Genomic DNA, 21,004 nt, shown 5'->3' on the forward strand with positions numbered 1-21,004 from the left:
AAAGCCCTCTCCCTTGTCCCATCATAATGTATATGTTGCATTGATGGGATGCAGAGAAGAGCTCCTCCAACAGATCTAAGGTCTCGGGCAGGCATATATAAGGAGAGGCACTCTCTCAAGTATCGAGGTCCCAAGCCGTTTAGAGCTTTAAACGTCATTACCAGCACCTTGAATTCCGACTGGAAGCATATAGGCAGCCAGTGCAGTTCCTTTAAGACCGGTGTTATGTGGTCTCTGTAAGATGTACCTGCCAGCAGTCTAGCTGCTGCATTTTGCACTAGCTGTAACTTCTGCGTCGTCTTCAAGGGCAGCCCCACGTAGAGTGCATTGCAGTAGTCTAATCGGGAAGTTACCGTGCATGCACTACTGTGGCTAGGTTGTCCCTGACCAGGAAAGGCTGTAGCTGGTGGATCAGCCAAAGCTGACCCCAAGTACTCCGTGCCACAGAGTCCACCTGGGCCTCCAGTGACAATGATGGATCTAGGAGTACTCCCAAGCTACACATCTGCTCCTTCAGAGGGAACGCCACCTCATCCAGAACTGGTTGCTTACCCAATTCCCGGACTCAGGAACCACAAATCCACAGAGCTTCCATCTTATCAGGATTCAGCTTCAGTTTATTGGCCCTCATCCAGCCCATTACAGCCTCCAGGCACTGGTCCAGCACCTTCACAGCCCCAGCTGACTCCGACGACAAGGAGAAGTAGAGCTGAGTATCATCAGCATACTGATGGCACCCAACCCCAAAACCCCTAATGACCTCACCCAACGGCTTCATATAGATGTTGAACAGCATGGGGGACAGAATAGAACCCTGTGGCACCCCACAGCTTAATTGCCACGGGGTGGAACAGGAATCCCCCAATACCACTCTCTGGGATCGGTCCCGCAAGTAGGAGCGAAACCACTGTAACACTCCTACTCCCATCTCGCAAAGCAATGCCATGATCAATGGTATCAAAAGCTGCCAAGAGATCCAGGAAGATCAACAGGGTAGCACTCCCCCTGTCTTTCACCCGAAGTAGGTCATCAGTCAGAGCCACCAAGGCTGTTTCAGTGCTGTGCCCTGGCCTGAAACCAGACTGAAATGGGTCCAGATAATCCATTTCTTCCAAGAACGTCTGAAATTGCCCTCAAGCACCTTGCCCAAAAAGGGGATATTAGCAATGGGGCGGTAGTTCTCACATACCTCTGGGTCCAGGGAGGGCCTCTTCAGGAGAGGGCACACTACAGCCTCTTTCAAGGCAGCAGGCACCACTCCCTGAGAGAGGGAGGCATTTACCATGCCCTGGACCCACCCAGCCAATCCACCTCTGCTAGATCGAATTAGCCAGGATTGGCAAGGCTCAAGCTTACATGTGGTGGGACGGGCCGATTCAAGCGTCTTGTCCACATCATCAGGCTGCAACAGCTGAAACTGATCCCAAAAAACATGATTAGATTGGGCACTGTACACCTCCCCAGACTCTGCGATAACTGTGGCATCAAGTTCCGAGCGAGTATGAGCAACTTTCTTCTCGAAGTGCCTAGCACATTTATCACAGCAGGTTACCGAGGGTTCCAATTCTGGTTTCCCAGAGCCCGAGCCTCCTCACAACAGGCTCTTCACCACCCGGAATAATTCTGCTGGGCGGCATTTTGAGGACGAAATTGAGGAGGCCTAGTAAGATTTTTTTGCCATCCTCACGGCCGCGTAATAGGCACAACGAAGAGTCTTTGCTGATTTTCGATCATACTCACTCCGAGACCTACGCCACCTGCACTCTAGCTGTCATCCAGCCTGTTTCATTGCCCGTAGATCTTCTGTAAACCAAGGTGAATTATGGGCTCCACAGCACCGGCGCTCGGGAGCAATTGTATTAATGGCCTTTCCCATCTCACAATTCCATAGTGAAACCAAGGCCTCGACCGAATCGCCAGCCCTATCAGCCGGAAAATCCCCCAGAGCATTCAGTCAGATTCCAGAAGTCTCCGGGGGCGGACCATCTTAATGGGTCCCCCACCCCTGCAGGGAGGATCTGCTACAGGCGAACCAAATTTCACAAGGAAATGATCTGTCCATGACAACGGGATTGTTGGAAAAAAAACACCCAAAACCAGATCGTCCCCCATCCGACCAACAGTAAAAACCAGATCAAGGGTATGTCCTGCCACGTGTCAGGCCAATGATGTACTGAGACAGCTCCATTGTTGTCATGGTAGCCATGAAGTCCCGAGTGGGCCCTGTCAGGACAGCCTCGGCATGGATATTGAAGTCCCCCAGAACTACAGTCCTAGGGTTCTCCAACACCACCTCGGAGACCACCCCCGCCAGCTCGGGCAGGGAGACTGCGGGGTGGGCGGTACACCAGCAGCATATCTGTTCTGTCTCTTTGGCCCAGGACAAGGTACAAGGCCTCAAAACTGGCACTAGGACAGATGGGCTTCCTTGTGAGAAAGATGGAATCCTTGTGGATGACGGCAACTACTCCCCCCCAGCCCTCCAATCTGGACTGGTGCTGCACTGAGTACCCAGGTGGACAAAGCTGAGACAGATCTACTCTGCCCACCTCATCCACCCAGGTCTCAGTGATACACACCAGGTCAGCCCCCTCATCCACAATTAAATCATGGATGGTAAGTGTTTCATTGTGGACCGACCTGGCATTCAAAAGCAGCACCAGCAAATCAGAGGGCGGACTGATAGGGCAACCTGGGTCTTGAGATATGGGGGAAGGACCGAAAGTTGGGACTGATTTCAAACATCTGTCCTGCCTTTCCCTTACTTGGTACGTCCAACCCCCAACACCATATCTCCCTCTGCCTGAGATTACACTAATAGGGGCACCCTGTTCTTCCCCATTCCCCTGGGATTCACTGAAACACATAGATACCAAAACAAGGGCAAAAGCTGGTACAATAAAACAGGTATACCAGGCCATTGGGGTAATGCAGCACCAAATAAACTTAAAGGAGGCCTAATATACCTCCCTCCTCAGCAACCCTCCACAATTATACAGGCTGCCATCCAGGCTATGGCCAGTCTCTCACCCTAGCCAATTGCCTCCACCCCCTCAACTCTCACCTAAGGGGTAGTTGGATCACATGAGAAGTCTGGATCAATCCAGTGTAACTCTCTGTGTAACATCCATGTGGTATTGGATGTACCCTGACAATGGATCAGAAAAGATCAGTTTGTATTTGAGAAAGGGGATACAATGCTTTTGCTTTGTTTAAAAGTAGTGCGAAGTGTTTCAAAAGCTGCAGTTTGGGGAATGTGACATTAAAGCCTGCTGAAGATTTCTGAACAATTTCCCACTTTGCCAGAGGATTTCACATGACAACACTTTTCAAAACAAAGTGCGTCAAGTCTGGTATCCTGCACACTGCTCTCACTGAACACAGTGGAGACTTACTTCCAGATAAACATGTGCAGGATTGTGCAGCCTGTTGTGGATTGGAGCATGAGTTCTTCTGGTAAGGTTACACTCCCATCAGACACAAGGTGGTTTATGGGCTTTTAAAGTAATAAATTAGCTTTGAAGATGCCCCAGGACTCTTTGCTCCTAATAGGTACACTTCTTCCTCTTCTTCCACTTCAAAGTGTGTATGCACTTTTCTGCTTGATTTCTATCGAGCGCTTAAGAGGCAGAAATCAATATATTGGCACCGTTTTGAATTTGAGATCCGAGCAGCAGTAATCTCATCAGCACACATTTGGGAGAGTTACACTGGATTGATCCATGTTAAGTTTCCCAGGAAGGATTTGGTGAGAGGCATCTACACATTCCAGTCCTGGAGGTATTATTACACCACCCCCACACCTCTTGCAGCCCTGTTTCTCATCAACAGTCTACACAACATAGTAAATGACTGTCGTTGCAGCATTGAAGCCTAAAAATAAGCTTGCTCAATGTTTCAATGGACATTTAATGGTTTTATCGGAATGTGAGAGGCCTCCAGTCTCTTGATCCGACAGCCATTTATGCAGACTGAATGGCTGGAAGGGGCCAGAAATTGACCAACCCACTCCGGGGTAGGAGTCACCATAAATCAAGACGTTTCGCTCCAGTTCACTCACTCAATCCAGACCACAGCATGCCAGCAGAAGAGGCACAACTCCTGATTATCCTACACCCCCCAAGTTAGAGCAGCAACATCTTAAAACAAAACCCACTCTACATCAGTAGACTAATTTCCACAGCACGGGGAAAAGGAATGGGGGAATGCCATATTTGTGGCCAGGAAATAATATGTTTAAACTGGTGTAGCACTGTAAAGTTCCAGGGGAAGCCAAAAAAATGTTACCTTATTAAACCCTGAATAGACAGTGGCTTTCAAACTTCCTGTCTTGACTTTCCATGTCAGCTGACTGTCTGCCAAGGAATCCTCCTTGCCATGGAAACCATGTGTGTTGCAAAGGATTATGGGGCATATTCTAGGGCACACACTGAGCACTGGCAAGGCTTGCTCGTTGTCCTGTGTGAACTCAAGAGTCCATTCTAGAATGGGCAACCTTTCACTCAGAACATGAGAAGCTGCCTTATACCTGAAGAAACTATTCAACCATCTAGATACCACCATTTTGTTCATTTATGGTGCAATCTGTGCATGTTTAGGCAGAAAAAGGTCCTACAACTCCCAGCATGCCCCAGCAGTTGTAGGACTTTTTTCTGTCTGAATATCCATAGGATTGCATCCTTAATTTATTTTTTTCTCTTAATCCTTTTTCAAGGATTGTGGATATGCAACGATTGTCTGTGGTTTGCAATTTTAGCCCTCATTACGGCTGTGAGAGTGGTTTTTCAGTGGTGAGTTATTATTTTTTTACTGTTTAATTGCATTTATGTTTTCATATTTTTCCTAATCCTTGATCATCCTTAATGCTATTTTTAGTTTTATAAATAACAATTCTTAATGATTTAAATGTAACTTGCAGGCATCACCACTGTTTCACCATAATTTCTTAATTATATTTGGCAAATTGGACTGAGGCACAATACAATTTTTCATTTCCCCCCCCCCCCCCAAATAACAAATTTATTTGGAATGTTTGTTTTACACATTAATCGTTGCATTGGTGGGTTTTTTGTTTCTGCAAATCCACAAAAGTAGCTGAATGATTCAATGACACGTCTACTGAGGGAACTAGGTTTGACTGACTGATTTCAGATGGGCTGGAAGAATAGCTGTTGTGGGGGTCACCCAGTGTGCCCCCACAAAGCAAAAGACAGGCAAATGTTCATATCTTGCCAGCAAAGGTTCCCTTTTTACACTGCTCATGCCTTCACTTTTTGTGAATCCGACAGCCATCAGATGCCTTCACTTTTTGTGAACCGCCCAGAGAGCTTCGGCTATTGGGCGGTATAAAAATGTAATGAATAAAATAAATAATAAACTTTACTCGAGAAACAAGACACAGGGATTTGAAGACCCTATGGTATCATTCATACGTCTTGAGGTCCTTGCCTTTGGCTGTCATGTTTTTCATGCTGTGGTAATCATCTAAATAGTTACAGCTGTGGATCTGGGTTGGTGTTTAGAAAGTGTGGATGAAACGGGGCAGTAAGATACTCATTCTATTTTTTCTTTCACTGAATGTGTTCTTCTGAAGCAGTTGAATCACTCAGCATTTCTTGGTGTGTGTACTTGGAATAACTGCCATCGAAACCTATGGAACTAAAGGGCACTATTTTTTCGTATCTGTCAAGCGAACTGGGATCTTTGTGACTTTACTAGACTACCAAAGAAGTCTGGGGGCCATCTAAACACACGGAAAGCCCCAGGGTGGTGGTGTGGTGGCACTGCATCACTTATACGATGCAGCACCCATCTCGGTGAAACTTTCTCTGGAGCGAGGTTAGTATGGTGCATCTGCTGTCTATCCTCACTCCAGTAACAGCAAAGGCATAGCCAAGTGATGGCGACCCATGATTGGTCACCATCCACCCAGGCAGAGGACAGGCCTGGTGAGGCTAATAGCTGCTGGAAAGCCCGCCCTGCCTCCCTGCATCAAGATTACTCACCGCCAAACCACACCAGCGATACCATGGGGTTTGGTGACAGAGTGGCACCAAGTTGACGCCATGAAGACAGCCCCCTGACTAGGGTTGAAACACCTTTGTTGATTGTTATACATTTAGGATTTTATGTTTATTTGCTCCCAGGTCACTATTAAGCCATTTGATTTATAGTTTATTGGTTATCAAAGGCAATACATGCATTTGTAAGGTGTTCGGCATTTTACTTTTTTGTAAAATCTTTTTGACATTACACATCCCACCTTGGAAGGTAGCCAATACTTTCTGAATACAGAGTGTGTGCTTTGCCAATGAGCTATGTCTCAGCCTTCCCCAACCCTGTGGCTTCAAAATGTGCTTGACTATAACCCCCATCATTCCCAGCCTGCATGGCCACCAAGTTGGGGAAAGCTGGGGCTACAGTTTCTCTCTTTCAGAGAAGCTTGTGCGCTGGTTCTAATGTTCTCATGGAGGAACCTTTTGATAAGCTTCTGAGGATTCCAGTCTCAAAGCTACTGAACCAGAGGAAATGAACTAACCAAATGACAGCAGATGGCAAGGATTGTCATTTCTGGCTTGCTCAATGTATGTATGCATTCCTCTGCCATAAGAACAACGGGTTGGATCTGAACTTAGTCAAAGTAGACCTACTGAAATCAATGGGTCTTCAGTTATCCCATGGATTTTAATAGATCTGCTCTAAGTATGACTAAGTCTGAATCCAACCTGGAATGTTTCATCTCTCTAAGTATTATGAATCGGAAAGGATTATTACACATCAGACATAAATAGGAGCACCCTGCCGAGGGAAGAGGCACCGTACTGTCATCATGCAGTAAAAGAACAGCTTTCCTCCAGAAACATTCAATTCCAGCCTAGATTGTAAAGTGATTACCTTACTGTAAAGTGCAACTTCCTCAGGGGCTTAAAGCTGTAAAGTATAATATTCATTATTAGGACAGACAGATTCTGTTAATCTGCAAAACATTTTATTAACAACTGACACTAGAAACCACAAGTCTAAAGCTAAGCTGGATATGTGATACTGTGCTTATTTTTAAAGTTGATTTTTGTATGAAATGTTTTGGGTTCAGAGGCTGTCCCTTGACAGTCTATTTACTGAGCAATTGTTGAAGCTGCAAACTCTCTTGGGTTCAGTTCTAACTCTGGAGACAAAGAGTGTGATGTTAATTGAATCCAGTGGGGTGGAACAGAATACGCTTGCCAGGCAAATTGCAGGTAGATAGAACCCAATTTGGTTATGCTCAAAACAAGAACCCTGCCTTGTTTCAGAAGAGGGCTAGACCTCCTCCTGTCCAATCCCACTCCCCAGTTGGTGCGGCTGAAACAAAACAACTATTTGCTAGGCCCAGGATCCTCATTGGGGGAAGGCAGTTGAAAGACCCTGTTCAGATGGCACGCTAAGCCATGGTGGTTAAGCGCTTTGAGATAAACTTTATGGCTTAGCATGTCATGTGAACCATTCCTAACCATGGTGGCTACATAACCATTTTTAAACACACTAACCATTTGCTGCAAAAGGGTTAGTGTCCTAACCATGGCTTAGCATGTTGTCTGCACAGGCCCAGCCTTCTGCTCCTGCAAGCATGGAAATGTCTGCATTTATGGTTTGTCACATTCCACTTGGCTTTTGTTAGTGGGATCACTATGGGCCTGCTTGGCAGGGAGACATTTGGTGGGCGTAGCTTCCACATTTGAACACAACACTGTGGATGAAAAAGCAAGCCCCTGGAACACCTGCTAGGATGCCTACTCAAAATCACTTAATAAGGATTAGGCAGCCTATAAATACCTTTTAATCTGCTACTTGTGCTCACATTCGGGATGCTGAGACTTGAAAAAGTATGGAGGGGGGTATAATAACTGAAATCATTACTAAAAATTAGAACTAAGTTAATTCAGACTTTCAAATTTAGTTCTAATAAGGAAAATCAGGTTCAGATTGGGAAAATGCTGCTTGGCTTCATTTTAACTTGTGTGTGATTAATGTGGAACACATGCCTGATTAAGTTTTTTGGGACATTTCTATAGGTTAAGTCAGAAGCCAACAACACAGTACAGAATGAAATTCAATCTCAACTCTGAAGCCCAAGTTCAAGACCTTCGTTGACTATGCAAGTCAAAATCCAGATTTGTCAAGTCAGTCATGAGCAGGATTGTGTCATGTAGAAAAATATTAGATGAAACTGAAAGTTATTGATATATGATTTCTTAAACCCTCTTTGCCCGGGCATATGGCGGCACATCCTAATTACCCACATGTTTAGTTTTAAATTGGTTTTTAATGCTCTATGTGTGTATGTACTGTGTTTTAGAGTTTTAAATTTTGTATTCTTGTTTTTATCTCAATTTTAGAATTTCTGTAAACCGCCCAGAGAGCCCTGGCTATGGGAGCGGTATGTAAGTATAATAAATAAATAAATATAATAAATAAATTAATCACATCCAGCATGACTAGCAGTGAGTTTGGATCTTGTTATCCATATCAGGTTAACTGCTTCACCCTACTGAAGCTGGTGCCCTTCAGATGTGTTGGATTACAACTCCCATCAAACTAAGCTAGTGTGGTAATTTGCCATGATGACTGGGGACAATAGGAGTTGTAGTCCAAACATCTGGAAGGCACCAGGTTGGGGAAGGCTGCTCTATTGCCTTCAATTTATATATCAGTCAATCACCCACATAAGCAGCAATAAATGCAGGTTGCTTACCTGTAACTGTAGCTCTTCTAGTGGTCATCTATGCATTCACACATATGGGCTCTGCGCCCGTGCTGAGACCTGAATCGGAACCTCCAATAGCTTAGTATAACGTTTTAGGCGGGAACCATCCTTAACGCTACTGCGCATGTGCATGTGGTTCCCGGCCAAAGGCCAGTTTACAGGAGTCCGACATTGTGACCCCCTAAACATAACCTAATAAATACAAGAAACATCTGCAATAGTTTAGGATAACTTGTATAAGGATACAAGAGAAAAACACAAAGAAACACACCACCAAGAGGGGATGGTGGGTGGGTTGTGTGAATGCATAGATGACCACTAGAAGAACTACAGTTACAGGTAAGCAACCTGCATTTCTTCGTGGTCTCTATGCATCACACATATGGGAGATTAGCAAGCTGACCTACCTCGGAGGTGGGTTGGTGTGTCATCTGAATACTTCAGAAAGAACTGCTCTTCCGAAGGAACAGTCCTGTCTTGCTCGAACGTCGAGATTGTAATGTCTTATGAACGTGGATGGAGTAGACCACGTTGCTGCTTTACAGACATCATGTAATGGCACTGCTCTACGAAAAGCTACAGATGTAGCCATTGCTCTTGTAGAATGGTCTGAGACCGTTTCAGAGAGACTTAGGCCTGCCAAAGTGTATGCCAGTTCAATGGTCTTGGGTTATCCAGCGTGACAAACGCTGACAAGATATAGGGAGTCCTTTCCTCGGCTCACCATAGCACACAAACAGTTGTTTTGTATGTCTAAAGGATTCAGTTCTGGATTTGTAAAAGGCCAAAGCTCTCCTAACATACAACATGTGTAGAGTGGACTCCAATGGAGTTGTTGGGTTAGGGAAGAAAGCGGGTAATATAATATCTTGTGAGTTGTGGAAGGTAGACACAACTTTGGGTAGGAAAGCCAAATCAGTTCTGAGTACCACCTTTTCTTTGGAAATTGAGATAAGGAGGGTCGACTCTCAATGCTGCGAGTTCACTTGCACGTCGAGCTGATGTTATAGCTACTAGAAATGCTACTTTAAATGACAGTAGCCTGAGGTCAATAGAGGCCAATGGTTCGAAAGGTTTCCCTGTAAGTGCCTTTAGAACCACGGATAAACTCCAGGTAGGGATTATGTGTCTTGTTGATGGCAAGATATTCTTCAAACCCTTTAAAAATGTTCTCATTACAGGGTGGTAGAATACTGAGAATCCGTCGACACCGTGAGGGAAGGAAGAGATGGCTGCGAGATGAACTCTGATTGATGACAGTTTCAAGTCTTTTCGGTATAGAACGAGTAAGTATTGTAGTATATCATCGAGGGAGCACGTATCAGGCTGAAGGTTATTATGTTGTGCATATAGAGTAAATCTCTTCCATTTATACCTATACGATCTTCTGGTAGAGGGTTTTCGAGAGGCTAGTAAGATCTGGTCTATTGTAATGCCTGGGGATTGCGATGGGGAATTATTCTCCATGCTGTTAACCCCAGGGTTTATAAGTCTGGATGTCTGAGTTTGCCGTTGCTCCTCATCAGGAGCTTCGGTATTGGTCTGAGTTTGATGTAGTCCTGGTTCGATAGTCGAAGAGCATGGGCGAACCAGGGTTGTCGTGGCCACCAGGAAGCTATCAAAATGCAGTCTGATCCATCCGTCTGGATCTTCGATAATACTCGTGTCAGGATTGGAAATGGTGGGAACATATAAAGTAGTGCCCCCTTCCAGGTTCTTGCCAAGGCATCTCCGAGGGAGTTGGAGCCTAAGCCCACTCTGCTGCAGTAATTGGGGCATACCGAGTTGTTCTCCGTTGCGAAGAGATCGATTGCTGGGAGACCCCAGAACTGAAATAGGTCGTCTCTTTGTGTAGTTCCCATTCGTGTGAGGTGCTGAACGAACTGCTCAGAGAATCTGTGATTGTGTTGTCTGTTCCTGCCACATGTATGACTATCAGAAATATTTTTCTTTTGATGCACCAATTCCAAATGCGCATAACCGACCGATTTTGCGCATAACTGACCGATTTAGCGGGTGAGACCTTGTGCCCCCTTGTCGGTTTATGTAACATACTACTGTGGTATTGTCGGTAGCGATCAGGACAGTGCAGTTCATTAGAATTGATGTGAAAGCCTTTAGTGCTTTCTCGACAGCGAGCAATTCTAGGTGGTTTATGTGCTCTTTGCTTAATGACTTTGTCCATCAACCCTGTATGTGAAGAGAATCGCAGTGGGCTCCCCACCCCAGAAGGGAGGCATCGGTGGTAACTGTCTTGGAAGGTGTTGGTATCTGGAAAGGTACCCCTTCAAGGATGTTCTTGTTCGACAACCACCAAAGGAGGGACGACCGTATCGAGCATGGTAATGTTAATTGAGTTTGACGCGCGTCGGTACGGAGGTCGAAGTTTCTCAGAAACCAGTTCTGGAGGATCCTCATCCAGAGGCGTGCGAATCTTATCACTGCCGTGGTGGCAGACATTAGACCTAGCAGCCTCTGTACGGTCCACGCCGAGACCCGTGGTCGGTGTAACGTCTCTGCCACCAGTTGACGTAGTACCGTAGCTCTCGGTGTCGGGAGATATGCTCAACCTTCTCTCGACGAAAGGGATAAATTTCGTCGAGATAAACTCCTATAAAGTCTATTCTTTTTGCGGAGTTAGAGTGGATTTTTCGTGATTGATCCATAGTCCAAGGTTGTTGAGGATTTTTAACGTTGTGGCTATGTTCGCTTCTAATGTGGTTCTGTTTTCTGACACTAGAAGCCAGTCGTCTATATAAGGGTAGACTGTGATGTTGAGTTGGCGGAGATGTGCGCAAACCACTGCCATGCACTTTGTGAAGACCCTCGGGGCAGTGGCTAATCCGAAGGGTAGGATCATGAATTGGAAGTGTTGGTCTCCTAGGGAGAAATGGAGGAAAGGTTGGCTTGAAGGTCTGACAGGAATGTGAAAATATGCGTCCTTTAGGTCTATGACCGCGAAACAAACATTTTTGTGACGTAGCTGTAGGACAGATGTAATCGTGGTCATACGGAATTTTTGGGGGGTGATGTAGTTGTTGACATTTCTCAAGTCCAATATCGGTCGAAGCCCTCCATCCCTTTTCGGGACAGTGAAATAACGGGAGTAGAAACCGTGGCTTGCTCGATGAGGTGGTACACGGCAAATTGCTCCCTTTCCCAAGAGGGTATTGATTTCTTGGATGAGGACAGGTGTTGGTGATGTCCTTTGTATTCCCGAAAAGGGCGGGAGGGCGTCGAACTCGATATGGTACCCCAAACGAATAATAGTGAGAACCCATGAGTCTGAAGTTATTAGCTCCCATTCCAACAGGAATGGAAGCAGTCTGTTTCCCAAATTTGGGTAATGATGCGGGCGGCAGTCAAAGTCGCTGCTTTTTCCCGAAGTCCTGTTGACGTTTGGGCTGGTATCTTTGAGGATAAGCGCACTTTCTCTGCATTTGTTGCTGTTGTTGCCGCTGAGGTTTGTCGTACTGAGGCCATTGTTGATATGTGTACGGTTGTCTATTCCATCTACGAGGTCGGTATTGGATGGCTGGTGTCGAGATGCCCATTCTCTTTGCGGTTGTACAAGCCTTGTGTATTGAATCCATGGCCTTGTCGGTCTTAGAGTTGAATAACCCTTCGCCGTCGAATGGTAAATTCTCTATATGGGTTTTTGTCTCTTGACTTAAACCAGCGGAACGAAGCCATGCATGCCTACGGAGAGCGATAGATCCCATCATGGCTTTGGAATCGCAATCGACTTGATGTCGGGCTGTGCTGAGTTGTTGTCGAGCCATGGCTGCTGCCTCTGACTGAAAGACCCTTGCTAATTCTCTTTTGTCGTCTGGCAAGTAATCGCAAAGCGATCCTACTTTCTCCCATAGAAGTAATTGATATCTGGCCATAGTGGCCTGGTAAGTGGCTGCTCGTAGACCTAGTGATGTGGAGGAATATATTTTCCGGCCTAACATGTCTAACTTCCTTCCTTCCTTGTCAACAGGTGCTGAATGTATTCATTGTGACCTGCTCTGAGAAGACTCGACAATGATTGAATTTGGTTTGTGATGTTGGAACAGGAAGCCTGCATCTTTTTCCTGTATTTGATACATCGACTCGAGGCGTCTCGAAGTGGGGGCAGTCGAAGAGGTAGTTTTCTAAGAAAGCTGCGCAGTCTGAAGCAAAGTGGGTGGAAAAGGTATTGCGACAGAAGCGTTGGCTTCTGTATGTAGAACATCGTAAATTGGGTTGACAAGCCTTTTGGTTTGTTGTTGCGTTTCCAGGCCGAGAGATTGCGCCATCCTAGGGATGTGCTCAGAGAAGCGTCCAGTATCATCTGATGGCGAGGGTGGATCCTGGGAGGCAACTGCATCCTCCGGGGACGGTATGGAAGGTGTTATCGACACCGAAGATGCAGAGTCTGATTGGTAATCGTCTTCTGGAGATGATGGGCGTGTAAGCTGCATCGGCTGTTCTGGTGGCAGAATAGCTGGTACCGGTGCGATGCCCAGTACCGTGGCTGGTGGTTCTTGGTGTTGTTGCAGTGTTGGCAACTGTGAATTAGGCAGAGACCTTGCTACCGGTGGGTGATATGCAAAGTACTGCTCAGGTTGAGGATGGTAGCGGTGGTCGTAATCCTCTGAGAGGTAATATGGGTACGGACGGCAGTAGTTCCAATCAGGATACTCATAATGTCTCCTAAGAGAAGCTGAGTATTCCAAACCCCGTCCCACTCAGAACGTGGTGAGTGGGATCTCTCCCTACGTGTCAATGGTCTTGGAGACCGAAGTCTAGCCGGGGAAGGAGGTGGAGGTAACTCTCTTGGAGACACAATTGTGTCGATCGGGTCTTGTTGAAGAGACAATGGCTGTTGCTGAATTGAGCGTGGCGGTGTCGAGTCCCTTATTTCGCCCTCCGATATTGACTCTATGGGTCTAGTCGCTGAATGTGGTCGTGATGCAACCTGGCTCGGTACCGAGGTGGTCGGTACCGAGGTCGCTTTTGGTCGGGCTGCAGTCGTCGATGTCTTCGATGTCGAAGGCTTCGATACCGACGGTGTCGGTGTCGAAATGCGCTTTGTTAGAGGGGACTTGGAAGAGTCCTTTTTCTTTTTCTTCTTGGTTTGAATTTCCGAGGATTTTGGTGTCCTGGCTTTTTTTGAAATCTTCTTGGCGACGGATACCGATAAGGACCGACCAGGCGTGAGGGGTATCTCTGCCCTATTTTGTGCCATGGTGGTCTCAGAGATGACAAAGGAATGGATGTCAGAGCTCTGTTCCTCAGGCCGCGTCAGGCCATGCATTCTCGGCTTTTCCGTTGATTTTTGCCGAGGTGTGTCGGCAGCCTTGAGGGCTTTCTCCCACAGGATGGCCCTTAGCTGGTCTGCTCTGTTTTTCCGCGTTTGTTTGGTGAACGACATGCAGTGAGGGCAGGATTGCACAATGTGGCCCTCTCCTAAACACAGAACGCAGAGAAAATGTCCGTCCATTGGCAGTAATTTACTGCAGCAGCTTACACATTTTCTAAACAGGGCCTTAAGGGCCATACGCTCCAGGCCGCTAGCGACCGGAGATCACTAAAGTAACAAACACTAATCTACTATTATTATTATTTTTAGGATAGACAAGGAAAAAAAGGCTAAGACTAATAGCGAAGAGAAGAAAGAAGGTAAGAAAAAGGTAAGTTATGAGGTAATTTTAAGAAAAAACGCTAAGGAGGTTGATTCGTGCGTCTAGTCACAATGGCGGACGACGAAGAACTGGCCTTTGGGCGGGAACCACATGCACATGCGCAGTAGCGTTAAGGGTGGTTCCCACCTAAAACGTTATACTAAGCTATTGGAGGTTCCGATTCAAGTCTCAGCGTGGGTGCAGAGCCCATATGTGTGATGCATAGAGACCACGAAGAAGAATTTGTCCATTTCTGGTGAAAGGTTCCCAAATGAGCTATTCAATCTGCTCCAATGAGGTATCATTCAAAAACCCATGGTGAAATGAATAATTCAGAAACAAAATAATAATAATTAAGGATCTTGGTGTTCAGGTTCTAATGCCTCTAACAAGTCCAATAAGCACACATTGCCAGCCCTTCCCCTTGAGAAGTTAGGCTGAAAGTAGGTTTCCAGATGTTTTGGACTTCAACTCCCATGCTGGCAGGGCCTTCTGGGAGTTGAAGTTCAAAACATCTGGAGATCTACCTTCTTCCCTCCCTTGCACATAAAACAGTGGCAAGCTGAAGGGCCACTAAAGCGGGGGGGGGGGCAAAACTTCTGGTTTTCGTGATCTACTTTGTTTTTCATTGGAACGCCACCATCCACCAACTGGAGCCCCCGAATAATCCCTTTTACCAACCCACTCTGAAGTTTGGCCCCAAAAGCTATCCCTGCATATCCCAAACACTTACCGAGTTTAAAGTTCATATAGGAAATTTATGTAGGCAGATATTCTACAGATTAGGGTAGAGAGGTTTGAGTATATGACAAATACCTAATAGCTTGGGTCCTAAATTACTCTTCCATTCATATGCAAGGGGGAGGGATTTCTGCTTTCTCCCATTCCATCTGCAGCCTCTCCATCCCCCCAAAGTCCCCAACATCAGCAATAGGTTTGCAGGAGGGCAGGAGGTTACAGAGTGAAGGTGGAGTGGGGGCAAGCCGTGTTCCAGGAATGTGAACTCTGCTCCATTCATGGAAGTGATGTTAGGATGCAATCCAATGATGTGAGCATTTGCCATCAAATCCCAAACTAGAAGGATGTTCCTGGATGTATATAAGGTTGCTTTCGGATGGAGGGTTCTTGGTGCTAACAGTCAAAAGGCATTGCACAGCTATTTCATCTTTTCTTCCTTAATAGATCTTTTCTGCAAAGAAAAAAAAAGTCAGAAGCAGCAATGGAAAAATTAGGAATGAATATAAGAAGGAAGTGCCCCATAAAGTTCTGCAGAAGAGGCACAGTGATTGCATAATAAAAAACCTTATTGGGAAGCACCCTAGAAATCCCATGCCCCACATTCCCTTTCATATTTTAATCTGTTGCAGAACAAAAGTTAATAATAACCTTAGAAAATGATAAGGGAGGGAAACTTCTGCTGTGTCCTTCCTTAATGTTTGTAACAATATAGCTCATTCACAAAAGGGATCAATGGCCCCAGATTCACCTCTCCTTTTAATATTAAGGAATCAAGGGCTGCTCAGAGAGTGACATACCACTATTTGGACAAGGTAACTATTTTATCCTTGGGATGGTAAACATGCATCCAAGGAAATAGGAGCACCTACAAAAGCTTATGCTACAATAAATTTATTAAATCTTTGAGGTGCCGCAAAATATTCCTGTTTTGTTTTTTGTTTTTACTGCAACAGACTAACATAGCTATTCTTCTAGAAACTAGAAGGTTGTATAGGACAAATGATGCCGGATAGACTTAATCCATACATAATCATGGCTCAAATGAGCAGCCACAGATTGGATTTCTCTAGGGCAGGATCAGACACTGAGCTCGAGAAATTGCATGCCTGGGCCTACAAAGCAGTTTTAGAGTTTCATTAAAACAGAACCTGCACACAGAGGCCTTGAGAATCAGGAAGACGTGGTTCTCTTATCTCCTAAGGTATCATCACCTTTACAGGTCTCTCTCCACACAATGAGGTTCATCAAATGAGTGTTTTATTGCACGCTCGCTTGCTACTGCCCACTTATGGATGTGCGTGTATCCTTTAGACAATGTCTGCCTCCCGTGCGCCTCCCGCTCATTTTTCCGTCACAAAATAGACCCCTTTTAATCCAACTTTTTTAAAATAACGGAATGTGCCACAATCTTCTGCTGTGTGCAGGAAAAGCGGTGTGATTAAAATGCCCCCTGAATGGGCCATGTGGTCTTTGTTTACTTCCTCTTTCCCCTCTGGGCAGAAGAGGAAGTCATGAGGGACAAATGTGCGGGCAGAGAAGTGATGGTAAGGAAATGCGATTTCCCCCCATGTGATAATGCTGAATGAGCTTTTTCAGGGCACTGGTCAGTTCCCTAGTAATCCTTCCCAACATTTTCATTAGTGCTCTCTTCTCTTCAACATACTGAGTTCACTAAGAACTGCAGCTTTGTCCTTTAAAATCAGGGTCGGCAATTTGTGGCCCTCCAGATGTTTTGCTCTAGAACTCCCATTATCCCTCACCATTGGCAATGCTGGCTAGGTAGTTGCAGGCCCAACTATCTGGAGGGCCAGAAGTTGCCCACCCCTGCTCCTATGCTGACCATCACTGAACAAGTGAACACCATCTCAGTGGTCATTTCCTTGGTTTCCTGTAGGTGTAGGAATCTGCTGCAAATTCTCACACTGCCGAATTTTGATGAATAATAGAATTAGATCTTTGTAGAACATAGTTTTAGGAAATGTCAGTCCTTCTAAACCTACAGCACGATCCTATACATGTCTACTGAGAAGCAAGTAGGTGGGCAGTATTGCAGCCTTACTTTCCCCTCCTCCCACTTAGAAAACTTTGGTGAGAGACAGTTTGATTACCTGTAACTGTAGTTCTTTGAGTGATCATCTGTGCATTCACATATATGGGCTCTGTGCCTGCACAGAGCCTCAATCCGGGAAACCTTTATAGATGAGTTTGGTGGGAACCCTTCCTCCATCATCCTAGTGCGCATGTCCCTAGCAGGTTCCCACTTATTCCCTCAATTCATTGATACCAATATTGTAGTTTTGGAACCAAGAGGAACCTTCAGTACCCAACATTGAACTCAGGTATGACACCGAAGATGGGGAGGCGTGTGGGTTGTGTGAATGCACAGATAACCACTTGAAGATCTAATTACAGCATTGCTGCTTTGAGGAAGAAGGCTGATTGAACCCCATTCGGCGTGCTACGGTCTGTGCCTTTTGGACTAAGTCGATTGCCTCATTGATTTTAGAAGAAAAGAGGCCCTAACTGTTGAATGGTAAACCCTCAATCTGCAGTCCTGGGAAAGTCCAGATCACAGTCTATTTGATGTCGAGAAGTGGTTATCTGCTGCTAGGACATGGCCTCACTTTGAAAGAGCAGTATCTTTTTTATCGTCACGAAGATGATCAAAGTGATGGTGAACCTTCTCCCAGAGGACAAGTGCTATACTGATATGGTTGCTTGGTAATGGATACCTTGATACCCTGAGAAGCAGAGGGGTAGAGCCAATAAATCCAGACAATGACTCTTCTTATCAACAGGAGAAGAGTGGAGACACCTTGACTTGTCCTGCACAGCCTCAATCACCATTGAACTTGAGACAGGATGGGTGAACATAAATTCTGCTTGATCCTGGGCTGGAGACATTCCCTCAAGTTTAGATGAGGAAAGCATAGTAGAAGGGGCCTTTGTGATTGTTTAATGGTATGGTGCAGAGCAGGAAGGGAAATTGCCACAGGCTGAGAAAACTTGCTATTGACAGTGTCAGACACCAGGTCTTGAACAGCATAGACTGGCTGTGGTGTTTCAAGCCCAAATGATTTTGCCATATGCATGACCTGGTCTGAGAATTGCCCCAAATTCTGAGATGGAGAGATGGCATCATGGGACCCACAGCAGTGTCCGGAGAGGAGATAGAGGGATGTAGAGATGATTGAGATGTTAAGTTCAACTGATACCCATCAATGCCGGAGAGTGGAGATGCCCCCAGAGGAACTTCCCTCTGGTCACATGGGTCCCAAACACCAGTCAGATAGGGTGATGCCTCCAAGGCCACTGAAACATCAATTGGCAGGGCCCATGTCCCAATTGCGAGATCTCCTGTAAGGCATGTTCCCAGCTTGAGTGCCTATCCCAGTCAGAAACTGGGAATCTGGATCCACACTAATACCATTTATATTGTCTAGGGACATGAGCTCTCTGAACCAATGCCATGGAGTAGATGGATTCAGGATGGTGGCTCTGAGGCCACCTGTACAGAGGAGATTGATATGGGTCCTGATGAGGTGGCAAAGGGGGTGGCTTGATCAGAGAGGCATCCCTGATCTCACCCTCTGACATCGACAGAATCGGAACTGGGTCTTATGTTGGGACTGAAACAGCCACTGGTATCAGAGACAACAGCATTGGTGGAAGATTGGGACTCGTGACTGAAACTGTAGCATTGCTGGAGGAGCAGGACGAGTGATCAAACTCAGTGATTGTGGACAGTCCTGTATCGAGTCTGCTGCCTTCTTTGAACTTTTCTTCTTAGGTTCAGAAGAAGTAGAAGTGGGTGATTTTGAGGCCTTGGCCTTTTAGTGAGGTTTTTTTTTTTGCCAATGAATGTGTCACTGACTGCCTTGGTATTTGCGGGTCTTGCCTGCTTGGAGACCCGTCTCAAGGTGTGAGGTAGACTCCTGCGGGTTCAAATGCAAACACTTGAATGGACCCAGGCAAAGCAGACTTGCCCTTAGCAGAGTTAAGGGCTTGAGGCATGGTTTTCGTAGGCTCCTTTACCTCAAGTACTTTTCTCCACAGTATATTGGTGCACAAGTGAACAGACCGATTTCTTTGTGCCTGCTAGGTAAACACATGGCAATGCAGGCAGGACTCAACCAAGCACCCTTCTCGCAGGCAAAATAGACAAAGCAAATGTCTGTCTATGGGGGTAATTTGCTCCAGTAGCGGACACACTGATGAATACAGTAGACACTGATGAATACTATAAATAATTTGAAGGGAAGATGCACATATGCAACAGCTATGTGCAGGAAAGATGCATCTATCACAGCTTCCTGGCATGTATCGATTGTGCATCCCTGTGTACAGATGTATTTCCCCTTCAACCATCTTGGCATTAACTGCAAGACACAGCAGAATATATGCAGCTGCAAATGCAAGAGAAACTAAACCCACATTTTGGACCTCATGGATTTGAATCTTAGAGGAGCTGATCTTTCCTTAAACATCTTCCTCAGACCTTTCAATTTTTTTTCCAGGTGAAGTATGCAATATCTATATCTCATCCTTTTATTTCTCATAGGGGCATTTGGTCCCAACACATATCTCATTTGAAAATATTTTGCCCACCCCATAGTTTGCAGTTATACAAAAAGCAGTTTGCCCTGTGGTACTTGGCTCAAGTATAAATTTCCTGGTTTTAATCAATCTATGAATGAGAAAGAGCAGGTTCAAATTTAGAAAATTGGACTCTAGGGAGACGTTTAAAGGCCACCAAATATGGAGATTATGAATAAAGCTCAGCAGATGGCACTCTCTCCCTCCAACTGGGAGGAAGCACATTGCCCTGATTTGAGGCTTTAAGTCAAATGGTGGCAACATACATTGGTGTTTGGCAGGGGTGGGGGAGCAAAGGAGGGGCACTGAACACTCAAATGAATTTCTGTTAAGAAAAGAACTAGGATTTAGCTGCATGGAAGACATTTACCGTATTTCTTCGATTGTAAGACGCCATCGATTGTAAGATGCACACTAATTTCAGTACCACCAACAGAAAAAAAAACCCTAAGAAACACCCACAATTCTAAGACGCACCCCATTTTTAGAGATGTTTATATGGGGAAAAATGCATCTTAGAAGGAAAATGACATTGCGTGCTTTTAAAACGAGAAGTGTAAAAATACTCAATTAGCTATTCACCTAGAAACTTTGTACAATATAGCTGACAGTTGTGCAAAGCCGCTGGTCTCTCTGTGTGTATACCTTATATGGAGTCAAACTGTTAGTTCATCTATCCCAGAGCTTATTCTAGGCCAAAGGCAGAGCATTTTTCCAACCCCGTTTCTAGGGATCTTTTGACTGGAGAAGCCCGGGATCTCCAAAGGCTGTCTTAGTGAGCTATTCTATGACAGTTGTACATAGACTCTGATGTGTGCTCCAGACTTTCCAATCTTAACATTTTTACTTGGCTAGTAGATGCTGCTGTACATAAAGGAACAGATTTTCAGAACTAGTTTTAGGTATAACACATACCATGTACAGCTCTTATTTCATAAGAGAACTTTACATACTGGTCTGTAGAAGAGACTTCCTCCGCTGTATTGTTTTACAAAGTGGTCACTTGGCTTTGATGCTCCATTAAAGATCTGAAGAGGGCATGTGCTCACATGATCCTTTAGGCCAGCATACTTCATGCTGCATTTCCTGAATGCATCCATCCCAGAGCCCCTTGCTGAGTCTGGGCATCTTTGAAAGTGCCCTAATAGCTTTGTGTGTGCTTCTTCCATAAAACATTCCACTGAGCAGTTTCCCCTGCCATTACAATCCTTTTATCTTCATAACCTGGATCTGCCTGGTTTGTTTTCATGCAGCAGCTTTGATATGCCTTTGCTAG

This window comes from Elgaria multicarinata, chromosome 2, assembly GCF_023053635.1.
Source record: "Elgaria multicarinata webbii isolate HBS135686 ecotype San Diego chromosome 2, rElgMul1.1.pri, whole genome shotgun sequence".
Classification (NCBI taxonomy): domain Eukaryota; kingdom Metazoa; phylum Chordata; class Lepidosauria; order Squamata; family Anguidae; genus Elgaria; species Elgaria multicarinata.